The sequence below is a fragment of the Cydia pomonella genome, chromosome 6, assembly GCF_033807575.1.
Source record: "Cydia pomonella isolate Wapato2018A chromosome 6, ilCydPomo1, whole genome shotgun sequence".
NCBI classification, from domain to species: domain Eukaryota; kingdom Metazoa; phylum Arthropoda; class Insecta; order Lepidoptera; family Tortricidae; genus Cydia; species Cydia pomonella.
This window is the reverse complement of record NC_084708.1, coordinates 23,797,557-23,819,384: the sequence shown is the minus strand read 5'-3', so window position 1 is coordinate 23,819,384 and position 21,828 is coordinate 23,797,557. Positions and strand designations below refer to the sequence as shown.

General features: G+C 37.1%; 2 protein-coding genes and 1 long non-coding RNA gene across 5 annotated transcripts in view; 1 reads left to right on the top strand and 2 right to left on the bottom strand.

Annotated features, from left to right (window-relative positions):
* The window catches only part of LOC133519349 (proteasome inhibitor PI31 subunit), a 495,710-nt gene that overhangs the window by 431,236 nt on the left and 42,646 nt on the right, over positions 1 to 21,828 (top strand). The gene's annotated exons all lie outside the window — the stretch shown is intronic.
* The window catches only part of LOC133519348 (uncharacterized), a 78,556-nt gene that overhangs the window by 38,871 nt on the left and 17,857 nt on the right, over positions 1 to 21,828 (bottom strand). The gene's annotated exons all lie outside the window — the stretch shown is intronic.
* Positions 18,039 to 18,736, bottom strand: LOC133518658 (uncharacterized). Its single transcript, XR_009799506.1, has 2 exons — positions 18,646 to 18,736; positions 18,039 to 18,394 (listed from the first exon to the last, which is right to left on the bottom strand). It is a non-coding gene; the product is annotated as an uncharacterized LOC133518658 (long non-coding RNA).

The following is a 21,828-nucleotide window of genomic DNA, read 5'->3' as shown; positions in this document are numbered from 1 at the left end:
AGCTAACTGTCACTTAGGTCGAAAATCCCTTGCTTGCCGTCCTTCATGCTAAAAATCTTTGAAAACTGCAACTATTTGAAATATTTTGGGTATATTTGACTTGGTCTCCCCTTCTCCCCCAAATAGTAGTCTAGTTTTACTTAAAGCTCTGACCAGTTGTGTAGCTTGATCATCTAGCTGTATTCTTCAGGTTTCAAAGATCTCTTGCTGGCCGTTTTAGCGCTTGTAGCTCTCAGCAGCCACTTAACTAAGAAAATCATTTTTTTTTTACTTTTCAGTAAATTGACTAGTTTTATCGATCGAGTATCAACTTGCGATGCACAATCATTTGTAGGTTGTGACACTAGCTAACTGTCACATAGGTCAAAAATCCCTTGCTTGCCGTCCTTCATACTAAAAATCTTTGAAAACTGCAACTTTTTTAAATATTTTGGGTATATTTGCCTTGGTCTCCCCTTTTCCCCCAAATAGTAGTCTAGTACTACTTAAAGCTCTGACCAGTTGTGTAGCTTGATCATCTAGCTGTATACTTCAGGTTTCAAAGATCTCTTGCTGGCCGTTTTAGCGCTTGTAGCTCTCAGCAGCCACTTAACTAAGAAAATCATTTTTTTTTTACCTTTCAGTAAATTGACTAGTTTTATCGATCGAGTATCAACTTGCGATGCACAATCATTTGTAGGTTGTGACAATAGCTAAATGTCACATAGGTCGAAAATCCCTTGCTTGCCGTCCTTCATACTAAAAATCTTTGAAAACTGCAACTTTTTTAAATATTTTGGGTATATTTGACTTGGTCTCCCCTTCTCCCCCAAATAGTAGTCTAGTTTTACTTAAAGCTCTAACCAGTTGTGTAGCTTGATCATCTAACTGTATACTTCAGGTTTCAAAGATCTCTTGCTGGCCGTTTTAGCGCTTGCAGCTCTCAGCAGCCACTAAATTAAGAAAATCATTTTTTTTACTTTTCAGTAAATTGACTAGTCTTATCGATCGAGTATCAACTTGCGATGCACAATCATTTGTAGGTTGTGACACTAGCTAACTGTTACATAGGTCGAAAATCCCTTGCTTGCCGTCCTTCATGCTAAAAATGTTTGAAAACTGCAACATTTTTAAATATTTTGGCTACATTTGCCTTGGTCTTCCCTTTTCTCCTAGATAGTAGTAAAGTATCACTTTAAGCTCTTAGCGGCTCTTTAGCCTGATGATCTAGCTGTATAGTTCAGGTTTCAAAAACCTCTTGCTGGCCGTTTTAGCACTAGTAGCTCTCAGCAGCCGCTTAACTTAGATTATCAAAATATTTTACTTTTCAGTAAATTGACTAGTCTTATCGATCGAGTATCAACTTGTGATGCACAATCATTTATAGGTTGTGTTACTAGCTAACTATCACATAGGTCGATAATCCCTTGCTTGCCGTTCTTCATGCTAAAAATCTTTGAATATTGCAACTATTTCGAATATTTTGTGTTCAGTTTGCCTTGGTCTCCCCTTTTCTCCAAGTTAATGGTCGAGTATCACTTAAAGCTTTCAGCAGCTCTTTAGCTTGATTATGTAGCTATCTATCTGCATGGAAACGGTTTTGAAAACCTCTTGCTTGCCTTTTTACTAGGCAATATTACAGATAGCATGAGTGCTTTGACGAAAGTGAATATATTTTAGTTTTGCATTAATTTTAGTCCTTTTTGGTCTGTTTACTTTGTAATTACATGCATCAGGTGCTCTTTTACTGGTTCTCTATGACATTTTTTACGTTTAAAATTTTGACTTCTTAATTTGGTTGGGTTATCGGCGGCTGCTAACTTTGGCTGCTAACTTCACACCGGTAAGTAGTCAAACCCACGCAACGGCTATATTTATCGTCGCAAGGTTCGCGCGGCGCGTGTTATCTTTTGTTTCCTTCTAATTTCCTGGCTGTACGCCCCCTCTTAAGAGGAAAGTGGACGACCCGCGCGAAATTTTCATACAAACGTATAGTTCTCATTTTCCTTTCTAGATATTAATAATAATAATTATGATTATTCAGCCTATATACGTCCCACTGCTGGGCACAGGCCTCTTCTGATGTGCGAGAGGGCTCGGGCTATAGTCCCCACGCTAGCCCAATGCGGATTGGTGACTTCACATACACCTTCGAATTTCTTCGCAGATGTATGCAGGTTTCCTCACGATGTTTTCCTTCACCGAAAAGCTAGTGGTAAATATCAAATGATATTCCGTACATAAGTTCCGAAAATCTCATTGGTACGAGCCAGGATTTGAACCTGAGAGCTCCGGAATGAAAGTCGGACGTCATATCCACTCGGCCACCACCACTGGATATTAATATTATTGAAAATATTTTGACGCAGTTTGTTGTATGTTAATCACAGCTATGCCCCTACGTCTGATACAGTATACTGTTTTTTTTTCGAAATTTTAATTATTTTAAGAGTTAGAAGCATTTAAAAAATTGTATGAAATCTGTTTTTCGCTCCTAATTTATACAATAATAAAAAAATCGAAAAAAGGAAACTGAAAAAAGGGGCATAGATATGGTTAATATACACCAAATTATGTAAAACAATTCTCCATCAATATCCAGAGAGGAAAATGGGGACTACGTTTGTATGGAGAAGCGGTCGTCCCCTTTCGTCTTAATATAGGACAATGGTTCATATTATAAAGGAGCTTACCGTTATACAAACTTAACTCGCAATTTTCAATCTTAAGCAGTTGCAATATGGTTTAGAAATGGTAATTAGTTTAAAAAGATCGGTATCGAGAAAATTACACGTTACATGCAAAGAGCAATAATTAAATATATTCATGTTCGAATGTATCATTAATATCTAAGGTTTTGCTATGAGGAAGTTACACTAATCATATAGACATGAGTCAGATATCAATCATGGAGTGGTCAAGACTGAACTTAACTTATTGAGAAGGGGTTTTATACTCCGTTCTGTATCTTAGGCTCCTTCACTATAAATAAGTATATAATTTTTGTACAGTACCGTCAACTGGGGTGAATAGGGACGGCTGGGGTTAATAGAGAATTGCCCCTATTTATCCCAGGCCTTCCCGTCCGGACTTAAAATGTGGTTTACCTGATACTATCTTAAGAAATACTTATAGAAATAATATAATTCGATTGAAAATAATAGTAGATTTTGTATGATATAATTTGTGTGGATATTTATAAGAAATTGACAGGTAAATCACATTTTAAGTTTCGTCTCTATTCACCCCGGTTGACGGTCGCCAAGTTTTTTTTTTATACTACTTCGGTGGCAAACAAGCATACGGCCCGCATGATGGTAAGCAGTCTCCGTAGCCTATGTACTCCTATGGAGTTACATGCGCGTTGCCGACCCTAACACCCCTCCCCCCTCGTTGAGCTCTGGCAACCTTACTCACCGGCAGGAACACAACACTATGAGTAGGGTCTAGTGTTCTTTGGCTGCGGTTTTCTGTAAGGTTGCGTAAATAGAGTCTGTTCGGAAAGAGAAGAGTCGTGGAATGTATTGGGCCCCATACATTCCACGACTCTTGTCTTTCCGCACAGATCATGTTTCAAAGGTTGTGGAAGACATATCCATAGTGCAGCCTAATTATGTATAATCCGACAACCTGTCTGGCCTAGTGGGTAGTGGCCCTGCCTATGAAGCCGATGGTCCCGGGTTCGAATCCCGGTAAGAGCATTTATTTGTGTGACGAGCACATATATTTGTTCCTGAGTCATGGATGCTTCCTATGTATTTAAATATTTATAAACGTGTATATATTATATATTCGTTGTCTAAGTACCCACAACACAAGCCTTATTATAGTTATTATTGAGCTTACTGTGGGAGTACTTAGTCAATTTGTGTAATAATATTTATTTACTATGGATGGTTTTATCCACGTGATAAAATAAGTGTCCCTTTTTTCCATCACACACACAACGAACTGAATAATGTTATAGTTCGTTTATTTAGCAATACAATACAATAAGATAAACAATATTGACGTGTCTTTTTATTAAAAATTATGGGAAAACGCTTTTTAAAAAGTAGGTTATATATATTACTTAAAAGCAATAGAATGGATATAATTGTATATGATTTATAATTGTTACATTTTTGCTGTTACTTATTTTATAAAAGTATTTTTTAGGGTTCCGTACCCAAAGGGTAAAACGGGACCCTATTACTAAGACTCCGCTGTCCGTCCGTCCATCCGTCTGTCACCAGGCTGTATCTCATGAACTGTGATAGCTGTTGAAATTTTCGCAGATGATGTATTTCTGTTGCCGCTATAACAACAAATACTAAAAAGTACGCAACCCTCGGTGGGCGAGTACGACTCGCACTTGTCCGTTTTTAATATAAAGTAAAGATACGTCAAGATAGCTTACCTTCTTTCTAATGCAAAAAAAAAACGAAGACAGACTTTTGATTTTGTGACTGTGGAAGCACGTTGTCACACGGTTTGGTGCTAACTTTTAGAAATATAGTATCATACACAATAGATATCGATAACGTTTTTGTACGTAGATCCAGATACATGAATTCGTGTTGTTATGTAGTTCCTTTGTGAGGACGTGATTGCATCTAAACCTCATAAAACAATGCAACGGATGAATCACTCATCAAAACTGTTACAAAATTCGTAGACCACAATTCACGTACAAAACATAATCGTCCAAACGGTTAACTATATCTAACCCTTATTACAAAGCCATAAGGTATATCAATGATCAGTTACCATTGCTTCCGTTCGTACAACCTTTAACAGCAGTTTAAGAGACTTAAAACCTTTCTTACAGAATGAAGATAAATAGATTTCTAGTCATTGAAATATAGCTTCTATCAAAACGTCTTAAGGTATTACACTCTTAAACCTTTCTTCTACTAGGTACCGTGGCCATCAGATATATCGGAGCGGCCAGGTGCTCACAAATATCTTAACACGCCCCTATTGTCAAAGCGCTAGGGTGCTTGTTCAGATAATTTTGGGCACCTCGGCCGCTCTGATATATCTGACGGCGACTTTAATGGAGAGAGACCTATTATTCAAATATAAACTTTATAACAAGGTATTAAGGTGCCAATACGTTGTAAGCGACGTGCTTAGCGCTCGCCTACGTTTTCCGGGCAGCAAAAACACTTTCATTCCGGCGTTCCGAAGGTTACGGCTGCTGGCATTAGAACCTTAAAAATCTGAACTTGATTTTTTATTAGTCAGTGTATCTCGATCAAATACTTAAGCGCGAGGGAGATGCATTGAAAGTAAATTTCAATCGAGAACGTATTTTAAACTTCGAATGCGGTTACTTCTAATGATGAATTTGAGTGCAAGATACGCGCCCACTTTTTGGTTACATTGAGCACGTGCCACGTGCCACTGTATTCGGTATCTCTGCTTGGTAGAGTGTACTTGGTTATTTAAGTTACTCTCTGTTAGAATAGTCGATGAGTGTTCCTACTGGTCAAATGTAATCTAACATGTTTAAAAAATTAAGAAATGGGATGGATTTAAAGTCAAACCAACATAACACGATTTTTGACAAAATACCTACATATATCTAAATATACGTACAAAACAGTTCCGTTCTCAAAATGGATGAGATATAGGAACTTGAAATATGAAACATATATTCTTCAGATCTCGTAGACCTCCACTATGATATGATATTTTAGAAATTCATCCCCAAAGTGGGGTGAAAATCGGGTTGGAAGTTTTTAACGATTTCTATGCAGACGAAGTTAGTTAATCCTCCTGGATCCCAGAAACGATGTTTTGTTTTTGAATTTGGAACCATGTCTTGTGTTTAGTGAAAATTAAAAATAATGTTTGGAATTTGTCCTATAAAAAGGCCTCTGGGACTCGGGAGGATATAACACGTAGAAAAGACAAATTAAACTGGTATACCCATGCAAAAAAAGCTTAACTGAAATATCTATAGAAAGAAGTCACTTTACTGATCCCTTCTGGATTTTTCCCGATTTTCCCGCATTTTGGACCCTAAAGCGGATTTTACCTACTGTATCTTAACTTGTCCCCATCGAAGCGTGAACAACAGCGTAAGGTGAATCGACCGGCTTGCCTATTTTAAGACGGTTGAGCTTATCCTACATTATTTATTTTATTAATTGCGTAAAAAGATTTTATATCATGTCAAATATCTAGGGTGGAATACGGAATTACGGAGCCTACGTTTGTATGAAGCGGTTGTCTACTTTCGTATTAAGTGTCCTCAAAAAGTACTGTACAATGCAATCATCGCACATTTCTCGCGTCAGCGTTAAAATTAAATATAATGACTTTATAATAATTGCTGTATTTGCGATTACGCCATACATCGATTTATGAATTAGTTTACGTTTATACGTGCTCCTAGCTAGTACTCATACCTTGGTTATCAATAAATACATATACCAAAATGAGTGTTTCCATCAAGACTACAATCAACCATCAAGAATCATATCAACAATCATATTTGAAGACCGGTTTGGCCTAGTGGGTAGTGACCCTGCCTACGAAGCTGATGATCCCGGGTTCAAATCCTGGTAAGGGCATTTATTCGTGTGATGAGCATGGATATTTGTTCCTGAGTCATGGGTGTTTTCTATGTATTTAAGTATTTATATATTATATATATCGCTGTCTAAGTACCCTCAACACAAGCCTTATTGAGCTTACTGTGGGACTTAGTCAATTTGTGTAATAATGTCCTATAATATTTATTTATTATTTATTTATTTATTATCAGCTCAGATGTACGAGCCGTACAAGTACAAATTTTGAAATAGCAGCAGAAAGGCAGGGTAATTATTGCAGCTCCATATCCTAACCTAACCTGGATAAACCGCCAAGTGCGAGTCGAACTCGCGCACGTAGGGTTCCGTATCATTATCTATAAAACGGCAAAAAAATCACGTTTGTTGTATGAGAGTCCCCTTTAATATATATTTTTTTATTCTATTTTTTAGTATTTCTTGTTATAGCGGTAACATAAATACATCATCACGGTTCATAAGATACAACCTGGTAACAGACAGATGGACGGACAGCGGAGTCTTCTAAAAACGAAAGTCGGCGAATGAAACGAAATAATAACTTCGCTTTTTTTAGCAGCTAATTTAACTTTTCGCCCGTTTTAATCAATCAATAGTTAAGTCTTAGTCAATTTGTGTAATAAAGTCCCATAATATTTATTTATTTATTTATAATTTTCCATTATGAAATGACCCATTGTACCCCAGAAATTAGCAAGTTACCCGAATTAGCGTATCTCCACGCTCCGCTGCATTTGTCTCCAAATCGGCTTATCTGTAGACGTTTGTAAATCGGTGGTGTTAAGCCACAGAGGGCGGGGCTTCTTATTAATACCCTGTCCCCAGCATCTGCTGACCCTAAGGCACCCCTGAGGTGAACACTAGGCACTTAAAACAAAAACGACGTAACTTGTTGAGTATTATTTGTGAGATACGACGTTTTGAAGTGGAAAGTAGATTGGTGAACATAAGGCTCTTAAAACAAAAAGGACTTAAGTGGTTAAAATGTGTGTGAGATACGACGTTTTGGAGTGGAAAGTAGGTTTTGCTGTGTTTGTCACTGTCCGTTGTTTGGTTTTGGTAATGGACGCCTTTTGTTCACATGTGTGTTTTTGCAAGTGCGAATTGCATGAGTATAGTTAGGTAGTTATTTTTAATGTGGTGAAAGAGATTAGCGTGTGTGTGAGATTTAAAAAACAGTGGCATTGTTAAGTTTAACTTATAGGTATCTACTATGATGATTAAATGCTAGTTTAAGTTTTAGACTACATTTTAGAGATATTAACAAAATTATACAAGTTGCTGGTTTGTTAAGGGGCTATCAACACTCAATGTCCTTGAAATTGATGTTACTTAAACAGTTTTTTAAGAAAGACTATTTGTTTTAGTAAAGTAATAAAAATACATGTTAGTATTAATTATATTTCAAAGACCGTGGTTGTACTCGATACATGATTGAACGAAATCGGCTCGATAAAAAATAATTGCAAAGATTGGTCTTAAAATCACACTTAAACGGTTCTATGTCTTTATTGTTTTGACTTATGGGTCTGCAATTAAAATCACAATTTCAAAACATTTATATCTAAACCGCTAACGAGTAAAATATTACACTAATAATCCACTTTTTTTATTTAAATAATTTTCTTATTATTCCCTTGCCCAGGCCCAGTAACATGCGACGGTGCTATCTCATTTATTCCGAGACAAATAGACAGTGTGCGCGCTTTAGGTATTGACAGCCTCTTAAGTGGTTAATACTATTCCAAACATAAATTATTGCCGTCAAACCAATTCAATTTATTTGTGGTACAACCTGGTAGAGTCCGTTTAAGTTAACTCTATAGTCTCTATATTTAAACCAATATGGCAGCGAAAAAGTGTGGCAGAACCATCATAAACATCACATTTTCATAATTTGTCGATTCTATACACTTTGTCGCTTGCCAAGTCTCCAAGTTAGACAGTTTCTAAAAGTCAAAACTAATAAGGTTTTGGCAAAAATTTAATTTTTGGTACAAGCTTTTATCGCTGCCTTTACTTTTCTTTCCACAGGCAACTAATACTCATCGAGACAATTCTAAAAACCCCAAAAGCAATTAGGTTGCGTTGTTTTATCACAGAGTTCTAATGGCCACCTTCTGTCTCCATCATCAGATCAGCTCGATGGTACCATAATATTGCATTGTCACCCGACTTACATATGTATGCAAATTTTCAGCTTCATCGGAAACCGGGAAGTGGGTTAAATTTAACTTGCAAGATTTGATTACAGACCGACAGACAGACAACGGGATAGGTGAAACTAAATAGAATCTTGTAAACAAGCATTTTTTTGCGAACATATTACATAATACACCCTGCTAGGGCGCAGTAATCTTATAAGTAAATGACAAACTATCACCTAAAATATACCCTACTCATAGTGTTGTGTTCCTGTCGGTGAGTAAGGTTGCCAGAACTCAACGAGGGGGGGCGGGGTTAGGGTCGGCAACGCGCATGTAACTCCTCTGGAGTTGCAGGCGTACATAGGCTACGGAGACTACTTACCATCAGGCGGGCCGTATGCTTGTTTGCCAACGACGTAGTATTAAAAAAATAATTACGGTGTAGGTGTATAATTACCATAAATAAATATTATTTTGGATTCTAATTGAAAATCAATTGCAATGCTTTTGTCTGAAACCGTGTCTAACGATCCGCGCTATGTCCACGATTGGCACCTTGGCAGATTTAGCACCAATTTGTAATTTACTAATCCAAGCAAACACCCACTTAGAATATTCAATGTCTGATTGCTCTTCTGATTTAATACTATCCTTAGATTTATGTAGAGCATCTCCGGTAGACTCCGATTGTAGGCGCTGCGAACCTAATAGCCATTCAGATGCGTCCCATGCATGAATCCAGTATTAAGAATGGATTGGGTATGAGCGGTGGGGGGAACTGACAGAATGGGATAGTCTTATGTATCGTTCAGTAGGAGTAGCAGAGAAAGCGGCATTATTGTTTGTTCTTGTCATAGTCTCACTTTTCCTTTCTGCATTCTTCTAAAAAGTCCCAACTAACGTAGACGTTTTTTATGGTGGGCAACAAATAACCTGACCAAATTACGCAGGTTGTTTTTGGTACATTGCCAGGAATGGTAAAACGTGACACCCTGTTTATTACCAGAACTCGTTTTTTTTTTCATATTTTTAATTTAAGGGCGGTCTTTAACCCCATTTAGACGGTTCAAGAACTTACATGCGACTTTCCTTACATTGCGATATTTGATTGATCGGCTAAATTTGCAGTAGGTGCTCTGAAGTTAGCAATGTATCGAATATTGCATGCCAATTCTTGAACCATCTAAATGGGATTTTAAATGCTAGTTTTCAGCATTCATCATCATAGTTGTACGGGATTTAATCGACCCTGTACTGCACTAAATGTGAAATCCCCCGCACATAGAAAATGTATAATTAGGTTAAGTACCTACTACGGACTACTACCGGACTAATGATGATGATGATGAGTAAGGCGATAAGATTAGACTTGTTGTGTGCCTCTATGTTTAATATTTTTTTTTTTCTGAAGCTGTATATTTTCTGAGGTGTGCAATAAAATTGAAATATCTATATCATACCTTAACTAATATGATAATAGGTGAAGTTTGTGAGTGTTATGGACTGACTATGTTATGTTGCTACATTTGCTACACGCGTTCAGGCTAAAAACTATCTAACATACCTGGAATGTAAATAAAAATCTCTACCTCTACCTATCAACTGCAGTGATCGGTCGCGCTCTCATACGGGGTCATAAGTAGGTATAGTAAGAACAGCTTTCTTACTCCATCTATTAGGTAAACGATCTGTGGGTTGATTACTATCCTTAGACGTACCATGTTTCTCTCAAAAACGACATAAACGTCGTATATTTCTTAGTAACATAACCTCTTTTGTCGGAGCAGGTTAACGTGATTTATCCGTGAGCTAACTAAGCCAACGGTAATTATTATGAAGGATGATTTATTACAGTTATAAGTGTAGTATTATATATTTGACGTAAGTGATATGACCTTATAGAGGACATTAAAGGTGAAAAAGCTTTAAGCCGATACAAAGTCCAGATGTAAATAAAAATTGTACTTAAACCGGTATGACTGGTTTTTATATCAATCAACATTTTCCTACTATGAAAACTCTATGAAACTGCCGCTTATGAAAGCTCTCTTTTTTAAATGTTTTGTGAGCTAGGAAAGTGACTTTTTGTTTGACAATATTACACTTATTTTTTTTATACTACGTCGGTGGCAAACAAGCATACGGCCCGCCTGACGGTAAGCAGTCTCCTCTAGAGGAGTTACATGCGCGTTGCCGACCCTAAACCCCCCACCCCCCTCGTTGAGCTCTGGTAACCTTACTCACCGGCAGGAACACAACACTATGAGTAGGGTCTAGTGTTATTTGGCTGCGGTTTTCTGTAAGGTGGAGGTACTTCCCCAGTTGGGCTCTGCTCTAGATCTAGAATGACATCCACTGGCTGTACCCTACCACACAAAGCGTGATGGGATTCACAATGCCCATACCTCTCTGGTGGACGTAGTTTAAGGACGTACCCGGGTCCGGGTACGTTATTAGACCAAAAATCAACTTCCTAGCTTAAAAAAGCTAGGAAGTTGGTTCTGTTACCTGAAGGCCTCGCGAGAATCGGAACCCTATTTCGTATAATCACATCACCTTCAATTTATGTTACTACATAATTTACACTTACAGATAACTAGTGTTGCCATACGTCCCGTATATGCGGGACTGTCACTGTATTGTTGGACCGCGTCCCGTATTTGTACCTTTGCGTTAAGTCTCATTTCTTATGGGATTTAGAAACAGCGCGCCAAGCGGGACGTTTTGGAAAATCAAAATCCCATACAAAATGAGACTAAACTCAAACGTGTACGGTCAACCAATTTGATTCCTAGGCCACTATAGAACCATGTCATAATGACTTCTACGACAGTGCTTATTGAGTGATGCATGTCATGTATAGAGTAGTTAAAGCGACAAGGTTCTATAGTGGCCTAGGATTCAAATTGGTTGACTGTACGTCGCGTCTCGCTATCGAATAAATTTACACTAGGGGTACATTTCGAAATAGCAAACAATCCCAAGTGAAACAGCGTTATCTACGAGTAAAATGGCTGCCAAATCACGCTATAAATTATAAACATTTGGTAATCCTTCATCTCATTATGCATTTCACAACTGTTAATCCGCACTGAGATCGTTCTTGCTTCATTATCTTCCTACGCCTCAGTGTAAGTATTAAATAATATCGCGATAGTTTAACAATAGGCAGACGTGGAAAGTGATTCGAAAATGTCATAGATAAAAGTAGAATCAGTAGGAAAAAAAATAGGAAAAAACCGGACAGGTGCGAGTCGGACTCGCCCAACGAGGGTTCCGTACTTTTTAGTATTTGTTGTTAGCGGCAACAGAAATACATCATCTGTGAAAATTTTAACTGTCTAGCTATCACGGTTCATGATATACAGCCTGACAGACAGACGGACGGACGGACAGCGGAGTCTGAGTAATAGGGTCCCGTTTTACCCTTTGGGTACGGAACCCTAAAAAAGGGTTTTAATTACTGTTGTACTGTCGGAAAGTTTCCAAAGTTGCGAAGTTAGTAAATTTTTGGAAAAACAATTTTTGTATACGAATCCAAATATCCCGTTTCCAAAATGAAAGTTTACTGCGTATCCTGTGTTTTTTTTCCGAGAACTTCGCGGAAACTTTCCGCTACTTGGACATATGTAGTTTTAATAAATCGTAGACTAAGATAAGTTATCTTTAATTTAATTCAAACCAAGAAGTCATAAAGAGATACTTCACTTCGAGAAATTGCATTTACATTTGCCTATCTGAAGCTAAAACAGGGCCAAAAATGCATATTCAAATACTTCTGCAATGGTTAACATTTAATGCTTATTTTAACGCATTCTTTCTCATATAGGTACTTTAGGAAAAACAGTGTCCGGACTGCACTGGCCAAAAACACATAGTATCGTGCATATCGTAACGCAAAAAGAAACTACACACACTGTATGTTGTTTTATCACACATTTCTTTACAGTTTTTATTAATTAGAAGTACTTTTCCGTTCCCATTCGTTCCAATCACCAACGATCAACTTTTCCTAACACTTTCCTGACACACACTCGATTATTTATTAAGTGTTAACAGTTGTTAATCCTATCGGTTTTTCTGACGCATGACATCATCAGATTTTGTCGTGTCCTTACATGGTCGTGGCGTATGATCTATCGATCGGTACTCGTGAACAGCTGACGAACGCGATAGTGACGCGGTTTCTGGACTTGAGATGACTACGACTAAACATGGGCACACGAATGTTTGTCGAAATAGTCACTTGTTTTTGGGCGAATATTTTGCCTATGCCAAATGTACATATAATTTATCAACTTGGCGTATCGTCAGGTGACAACCCTAATTGCGAAAAAATCAATCTTTTTTGGTTGTCACCTGATGGTATGGTTGATCTATCTTATCTAGAAGTACTTGTAAACAGCTGACGAACACGCACACCCAGCTGGTTACGCGGTTTCGGGAGCAGATCTGGCTAAGAATGAATAAATATTGGGTCATTACCTATGAAATTGGCGTTTTTGTTCATAAGTATTAGTCATGTCATAGTTTATTTATTTTAATAGTAACTTCGAAGTATTTTTTAATTTCATTAGTGCGCTACATAATAACGATTTTACATACAATTATTTGCTACTTTTATTGTTTTATGTATTCAGAATACCGCCCTGAAAACAGCTCTTTTCATGTCCTGCCGTCTTGAGTATTTAAATGACTTATATTTTTCTGACGGGACAGATTTAAAAAAATATATGAAATATTAAAATGTCTCAGATTACTGGCAAAAATTTGTTTGGTTTGAAAATGCAATCACAAAATAACCCGCAAAATTAATTGTATGGAAAATCTAATTTCGTTAAAGTTCTCCAAACAAAACGCCAATTTCATAGGTAATGACCTAATATACACCGTGTTTTTATTGAATTGCGTTAACTTCGGGGTATTGGTAAGTACGTTTAAGGAAACTAAATGGCATAGTTAATTTGCAAGAAAAAAAATTTTTTTTGTTATTTTTTTATCATTTTTATTTTTATAAAAAGTAACTAAATGTTGCATATAGCGTTGTTGTAACACGGGCATTACATTTAACTCAACCAAACAATTGAAAACTGTGACATATCAATGTCATTTCGAACGTCGATCGTCCGAGATAGTACTTACGTTTAGTAGTAAATGTATGAACTCGCACTAAATACTAATCAATAAGTAAACAGGCCCTAAGGCAAGTGTACACGCTCGTAAGGGCCTTATAAGATAAAAATTAATGATTGATTATCTCCGAAATGGAGGTAATTAGAATATCGGTGTCTTTGAGAAAGTTACTTAATTTAAGCTCAGGAGTGCACCCTCGAAATTAAAGCAAATAAAAAAAAACACGGTGTATAAATATTAAATGGAGAATCTTACACAAATTGACTAAGTCCCACGGTAAGCTCAAGAAGGCTTGTGTTGTGGGTACTCAGACAACGATATATATAAGTGTAAACTCCATATAACGTCACTCGATATAACGATTCACTTCCTTAAACTCGACATTTGTTGGCTATAGTTGGTTTACTTTAGTATTAATTTCTCTCTACATATATACTCGTAACGAAAACTCTCTATACTATAATGTCAAAAAACGTCCGGTCCCTTGAGTGTCGCTATATAGACTTTATATACACTGTATATACAAATACTTAAATATATAGAAAACATCCATGACTCAGGAACAAATATCTGTGCTCATCACGCAAATAAATGCCCTTACCGGGATTCGAATCCAGGACCATGGGCACACGTATGTTTGTCTAAGCAGTAGTCACTTGTTTTGGAAAAAAGATAAGAGTCAAACCATGCAAAATAAGTTGGCAGTGATTTTGATGGCCCAGACGGTGCACTTCTATGAAATTATAATAATACTAATAATAAAAATGTTTATTTATCAGCTCACAAAGGATTTGTAACAATTTCACAGTATGATAACAACATTTAAATTCGAGATGATGTTGTGATCCTTTGTGAGAGACTGGAGTCTGAACTAGGTATAAACCTGTATTACAGTTCACCAGGCTCTCACCCCCGAGAAAACATTAAGTATACCTATATTAATATATAGGTTTTGGTACTAAATCTACAAGTGTACAACAGAACTGATAATAAAATAAAACTAAAAATATCGGAATAATACAAAATATGTATAAACAAAGAGTTAACACTATTTACGTATCACAATATCTATTAGTGTTACACAGGAGTTGAAAGTGTGATTAAGACGTTGAATTATGACGTTTACTTGACACTTGCACGGTCTGGGCTATCAAAATGGCTGCCGACTTATCTTGGTCTGACTCTAGCCGTCAAACAAGTCGAGATTAAAAAGTACGGATAAACATACATATCGGGTAAAAGGTCTGTTATAGGAAAGTTTATATTACTTTGATCGCTACTTACACTTTTCAGTCCGATTTTGCACTTATTTGTCATATTCCTTCTACGAAATCATTACATAATACAACTATCAAATGATTTAAAGTTTAATAAGACATTGTCAAATATTGTACATACATATAAATCAATCTTAAGATTTAAGATAATTGCCGTGCTCTACCAGGGCCCATGTGAAACAGACTATATTTTTTTTCTTTTTCACAAATTGACTAAGTCCCACAGTAAGCTCAATAAGGCTTGTGTTGAGGATACTTAGACAACGATATATATAATAAATAAATATTTAAATACATACATAGAAAACTCCCATGACTCAGGAACAAATATCCGTCCTCATCACACAAATAAATGCCATTACCAGGATTTCAACCCGGGACCATCATAGGCAGGGTCACTACCCACTAGGCCAGACCGGTCGTCAATACTATTATGTAACACCATGTCTATCATGGATGCAATAAATATATCGTCCATTGGACCCGGGTACGTCCTTAAACTACGTCCACAAGAGAGGTATGGGCATTGTGAATGTCATCTTGCTGTGTGGTAGGGCACAGCACAGCGGATGTCATTCCAGATCTAGAGCAGAGCCCAACTGGGGAAGTACCTCCACCTTACAGAAAACCGCAGCCAAATAACACTAGACCCTACTCATAGTGTTGTGTTCCTGCCGGTGAGTAAGGTTGCCAGAGCTCAACGAGGGGGGAGGGGTGTTAGGGTCGGCAACGCGCATGTAACTCCTATGGATCCTGACATATTCACATACATCCTATTATTAATTTTTTCGTCCAAAAACATGCCTCGAACTTTTTGCTTTATGCGTGGTAATCACTTAGGTGGGCACTAGCCATTCTACCTCTGTTATATTTTCAGTATAATGTTGAAATGTAGTAATTATTTCATTAATCAGTCCTATTATTATAGGATTCGTATTCTCTTAACAAGTTGATATCAAACCCGCCTCTGCCTCGTTATGCCTTGTTTAACATTTAATTGTAAATTCAGATTCAATTTTTATTTTCACTCCCGTATTACCATAAAACATATTTAGGGCCTCCTACGTCACTCCTACTCTTTCATCAATAGGGATATTTGATCAATGAATAATTTAATATACATTGAGACGATTGGAGCAGTACAAGATTATAGTCTCCATTTTCCTCTGTGCATATTGACATTATGGAAAATATTTTTACACAGAAGCATTTAAATTTTTGTACGAAATCTGGTTTTCGCTTCTAATTTCTATAATAATATAAAAATCGAAAAAAGTCTAACGTAGGGGCATAGCTATGGTTAATATTCATCAAATTATATAATAAAAATCCAAAATGTCAATATCCAGAGAGGAAAATGGGGACTAAATTTGTATAGAGAATTGGCCGTCCTCTTTCCTCTTAAGTCAGACGAACCCGCCGCTCTCATATAATCCAAGTCACGCTCTAATTTTTAAACGGCATACTGAAATTAAATTAAACTTGGCATGAACATTTACGTAACATATATCTATATCTGGTACAATTTGTTGTATCTCGGGATTCCTGGGACTCGTACATAATGACACACTTTGTACGTAATGAAATGGGTCTTTTACGGTTTGCAGTACATATACCTGTAACTGAAAAACTCAGAGAGGGCAGACCCCAAGGGACGACAACAATTCCGTGAAATCCGTGCTCAATATCACCACCAAGCAAGGAGCAGGGGGCTGATTTTTGAGTTTCGAGCGAATTCGTGGAAAACGGCCAATTGATATTTTAGAAATACGAGCAATAGAAATTGGGAATCTAGTGGTATTGACCACTCGATTTTAATTATATTAGTAGAATCTAAATGCCTAGTAGTGGAGATAAATTGAATCACACGCACACACGAAATCGAGCACTCGGAATTCAAAAATCGGCCTTCCCGGTGGTCCACTGTCAAGAGACCTGAAGATGCAAAACATCTCACCATTGACAAGCCAGATTGTCCTGGCGCAGACGCACAAGAAGGCCAGTCAGTCAGTCAGTGTCAGCAGGGTGTTCATCCTCATACAAAAGAGCTTAAATGGTCGCGCACTGTGCGGTTTAAGAGGAATTTCCTCCCGCGGACGCTCCGGCTGTGGTATGAGCTCCCTGCCGAGGTTTTCCCGAGAGTACAGTATAGGGTTCTTCAAAAAAGGAGTGTACAGGCCAAAGAATATAATACTCACTAGGAGAAGAACGCTAACTCCATACAAAAAAATGCCCCTTTCAAAAGTTCGTTTATACTAGTGGCGCTCTCTTTGTATCTCAGTACTAAAATTGACAAGCGGTTTAGCCTGGCGGGTTTTTGTAGGTAGTGATCCAGTTCTAGCTAGTGGTTCTGGGTTCGAATCCCGGCGACGGAATTTCTTTTTGTATTTTTTCATTTTTTGTTTTTGTTGGGGTGAGGTTTTTAAATTAGTATTTATCAAATAAAAAAATATTATGTTACATATTAATCAAAATCACAGGCATCTTTTGTCCTAAGAGATAATGATATCTATATTTTAAAGTTTTTTCAATATAAAAGGTAACAATACAGTTTATTATCAAGTTATAAATATTTTTATTCCTATATTTTAGGATCAAAAGAGCTTAATTCGTTCGAAAAACATACAATAGGCAGGAAAAAAGTCATTTTCTATACAAATTTATGTATCGGACGGGGCTTGTTGAACTAACTGTGACACTTCCATATAATATCTACATACCTATATGAATTTTATTCAATGAGACCACAGGTCGGTAATTTCGGTTCATTATTGATGTGGGTACCAAATAGTTAACCTATCCTGTGCGTGTGATTATCTTTTGATTTTTTTAAGGCGTTATTTATGTTTAGGTCGTCTAATATTTAGCGCATGTTTTAATTCCCAGATCACCTTCATAACAATAAATAGAAGTCATTAAAATCTTCATGATAAAAACAATTTTATATATATACATATACTATTTATTGCATTTAATATAGCTTTTTATATATCTAAAACATGATCTTTGGCACATCTGATTTTACTCCACAATTGCAATTAGTGTAACTTGTAATCATATCACATATATCAGCCCAAAAAACTAAAAATTACATGAATATATGACAGACAAAGTTGTTATTACATCTATCCGATTGTCGGACACTTTCTGCTCCACAGCTCAGTGCAGCGGTCTTGTTGATGGTCACCGGGAAACTACAACTAGTCACAATTATGTGGCGGATCCGTGCCTTTTGATTTTGAGCCTTTCCAAGGAAATGATATACGCCCAAGGATTTTTTGCTCACGTTCACCCTCTAAAACAAAACAGTCACATTTTAAACAATACTATAACCTATGTCCCTAATTACTAACCTTGCTAATAGCTACCAGAGTTCTAAATTGCCAGCTAAAACAATGTTAGATTTTACATCTATGATGAATTTAGATTGTAATTTTGGATGCGATAGGGCGGCCGTGCGACCTAAGAGGGTGGTAAGATTAAATTTATATATTTGAATTTGGCAGTAGTACACTTATTTTATTAATAGATTAAAATATTTCTTACCTTGAAATAATTGTTGTTTCTTAGTTTAGTACAATGGATTAAACTTTAACCGAGTCTGAGCGGAGATACTGTGCGGTGGATTTTTAATTTTAATATTAATCAATTATATCTATTTCAACAACATAAATCGTTATTTAATCATTTTATATGAAAACTGATAGTTTTGAAAATGAAAATAGTTTTGCGTCAATGACTTTGACAGCATTGACATTGCAGACTTTTGTCTATGTTCTAACCGGCCAGACCCAAGTGCAAGGCTTTATGGAGGGTATATGTGCCTCTGACCTCCATAGTTTTAAGAACATAGACAAAGACAAACTGAAATAGGTAATAATTTATATAAAATAATAATAATTTACATATGGTAGTATGACATAAATCAAAATATTTGATAAAAATGATTTTATTTGTTCCCAAAGTTGAATAGACAAAGTCAGATAAGAGCAATGTTGCTGTAACAAAATATTTTTATATTAATAACTGGTATCTATTTCCAGAAGGTCAGACCACACATGCGCAATTATGAAGCGTCATGTCTTTCTAAGGAAGTCGACAGGCCTTGGTACAGGCTTTCAAAGGGTCGGCAATGCGCATGTAACACCTCTGGAGTTGCAGGCGTCCATAGGCTACGGTGACTGCTTATCAGGCGGGCCTACTATCATGGTATAAAAAAAAAAGAATGCCGGCCCCAAATGAAGTTGGAAAATGGGCATGATGATGGCAATCGTGTTGTTACTAAAACTAAGCGAAATTAAATTTTACGTCATAACATGGGACCATGTATGTAGAGTTTTGAAGTCTTCGCTTTTCTAACTGCCATTTTCAATTGGCTACAGACAACGTAATAATTCAGATTATTGAAATGGTTTACGACCTCTCTCCTAATATCGGGTCGCACACGACGCATAAATTAATTTGGATTTATTGCGTCCTGCTCGCGCCATTTACGTCACGGGAGGATAGATAGAGACAATTATATTTTGCCGCATTAAAGTGAGACGCTAATGTCTTTGGTTATGAGGGTTATCTGATTATTAAATGCGTTAAACCTTAAAGCCACGAAAACACGCTTCGAGCGGATTCACAAAACGCTCACGCTGGTGGGTCCGTCGTACACATACCTCGCTTATGCCTATAATACTGATTACAAGTAGATATTTATGTTACTCGTACAACATGCCTATTTTCAAGATTCCCTTCTATTCCTACATAATCCCATCAGCTCCAATGACCATTCCAGTTCGAAAAAGTAGGAAATACGCAACGAAGGGAGTGTTTTAAATCGACACGAATTGCGAATTACCTATTCGCGCGTGTATCGTAATAAGTTTTACGGTACATATGGTGCTACTTTCCCGCACCCGTGCGGGAATGAGCACTTTCCGTGCATATGTCGAAACATAAGAGCCACATGTACTGTAAAACGTTGTACAATACACATGCGAATAGGCAATTCCCTTCGGTCGTGTTTTGGTTTATCACCACTCGTTGCGAATTTCCTATTTTCTGCACTTGTAGCCCTAGCTATAGCCCTTTAAATTTTCGACATGGGCACGAAAACTGCTTATTCCCGTATTTATCACCACTCGTTGCGAATGTCCTACTTTTTCGCACTTGTATTTTAAATAACTAAATAATTCCAAATCGTTTCTCCTATGCAAGATGATTTCAGAAATAATACATAGGTAATACCAATTAAGAATCTCCTTTTGAAGTCGGTTGAAAAGGGATATTACGCTTTAACCATCTTAGATTAAGAACAAACGAATTGTGGCTCATTAACTGAACTGCGAAGAGTCCGATGTCAGCACGAGTGTCTTGGTTATATGTCTTTTCGGTCGTGGATAGTATGTAATATAGCTATAAATATAATGTGCCCATAGAATCATTAGCGGCTGAATGTTCCCATTGCTATGGCGCGAATCCAACGTTCGGGCAAACCCACAGATCTGTACCCCTAGTGTAAATTTATTCGATGGCGTAACGTGACGTACGCGTTTGCGTTAAGTCTCATTTTGTATGGGATTTTGAGTTTCCAAAACGTTCCGCTTGGCGCGCTGTGTCTAAATCCGATACTAAATGAGACTTAACGCAAACGCGTACGTCACGTTTCGAAATCGAATAAATTTACACTAGGGGCTCTTGTCACAAATACTGGCATTCGTATATACGAATATTCGCATCATTTTAAACATTCGCATCGACATTCGCATTCACATCAAATGAAGCGAATGTTTTGCGAATGCGAATGTGCGCAGGTCGTGTCCTGTCTCATCGACTCATATTGGGATTGGGACCGTGCGAAGTGCGTGGTGGGGGTAAGTAAAGCGATCCCAGCGCATAAGGTGGTAAAAATTTGAACTAACTGCGGATAGCGTCTTTAACATTTCGTACAATTATATGGCTCGAAATGAAACTTTGATTTACGATTACTCCTGAAATATTCATTTCAATTGTATGGTGTAAGGGACCATTGTAATCTGTATGAAATGCTTAATATAACTAACGTATTTATTTTGATAATTGTTAATAATGTATCCATGTAAATAGCTTTGCAAATGCCACATATTACGTGATCTTTTTTCTAGAAGTTAAGAATGGATATAGTAAGTTATCCTTAAAAGATAGACATTTCACATCGCGGACTTTTTTGTAGACCTATGAATGAGAAACAACCCCACCATACATTGTGGTGTTATAGCTCAAACGGATTAGGCAGCGTTTTCGATTAAAGCTCCTAGCCAGCGTGATTTTTTTCGACAACATCGTTATATTTCAAACAATTTACACAAAACCTTAACAAGTTATATATACTTAAGCCTTCCTCAAGAATCACTCTATTGATAGATGAAAGTCCTATGAAAATCCGTTCAGTAGTTTTTAGTTTTGGAGTAGTTTTATAAGATGCAGTGAATTGACGTTTTCCCCTAGAATTGCGGACACTAGGTTGCGTGACAGTCGTGCACGCTCCCAATATGAGCAGTGCGCTCAAACTATTTTCAAAGAATAACCAGTAGACAGTACTTTCCATCACTTTATAACATCCCGTTTTAAGGTAACATATGTTTTATGTACTGTTAAACCAGGGACCGGACCCGCTTACCCTAACCCGTTCAAAAACCCGGGTTATTGTAAAGCTGTGTTCCAAAAACCGCTTCATTTCGGTAAGCTTTTGATTGGCTT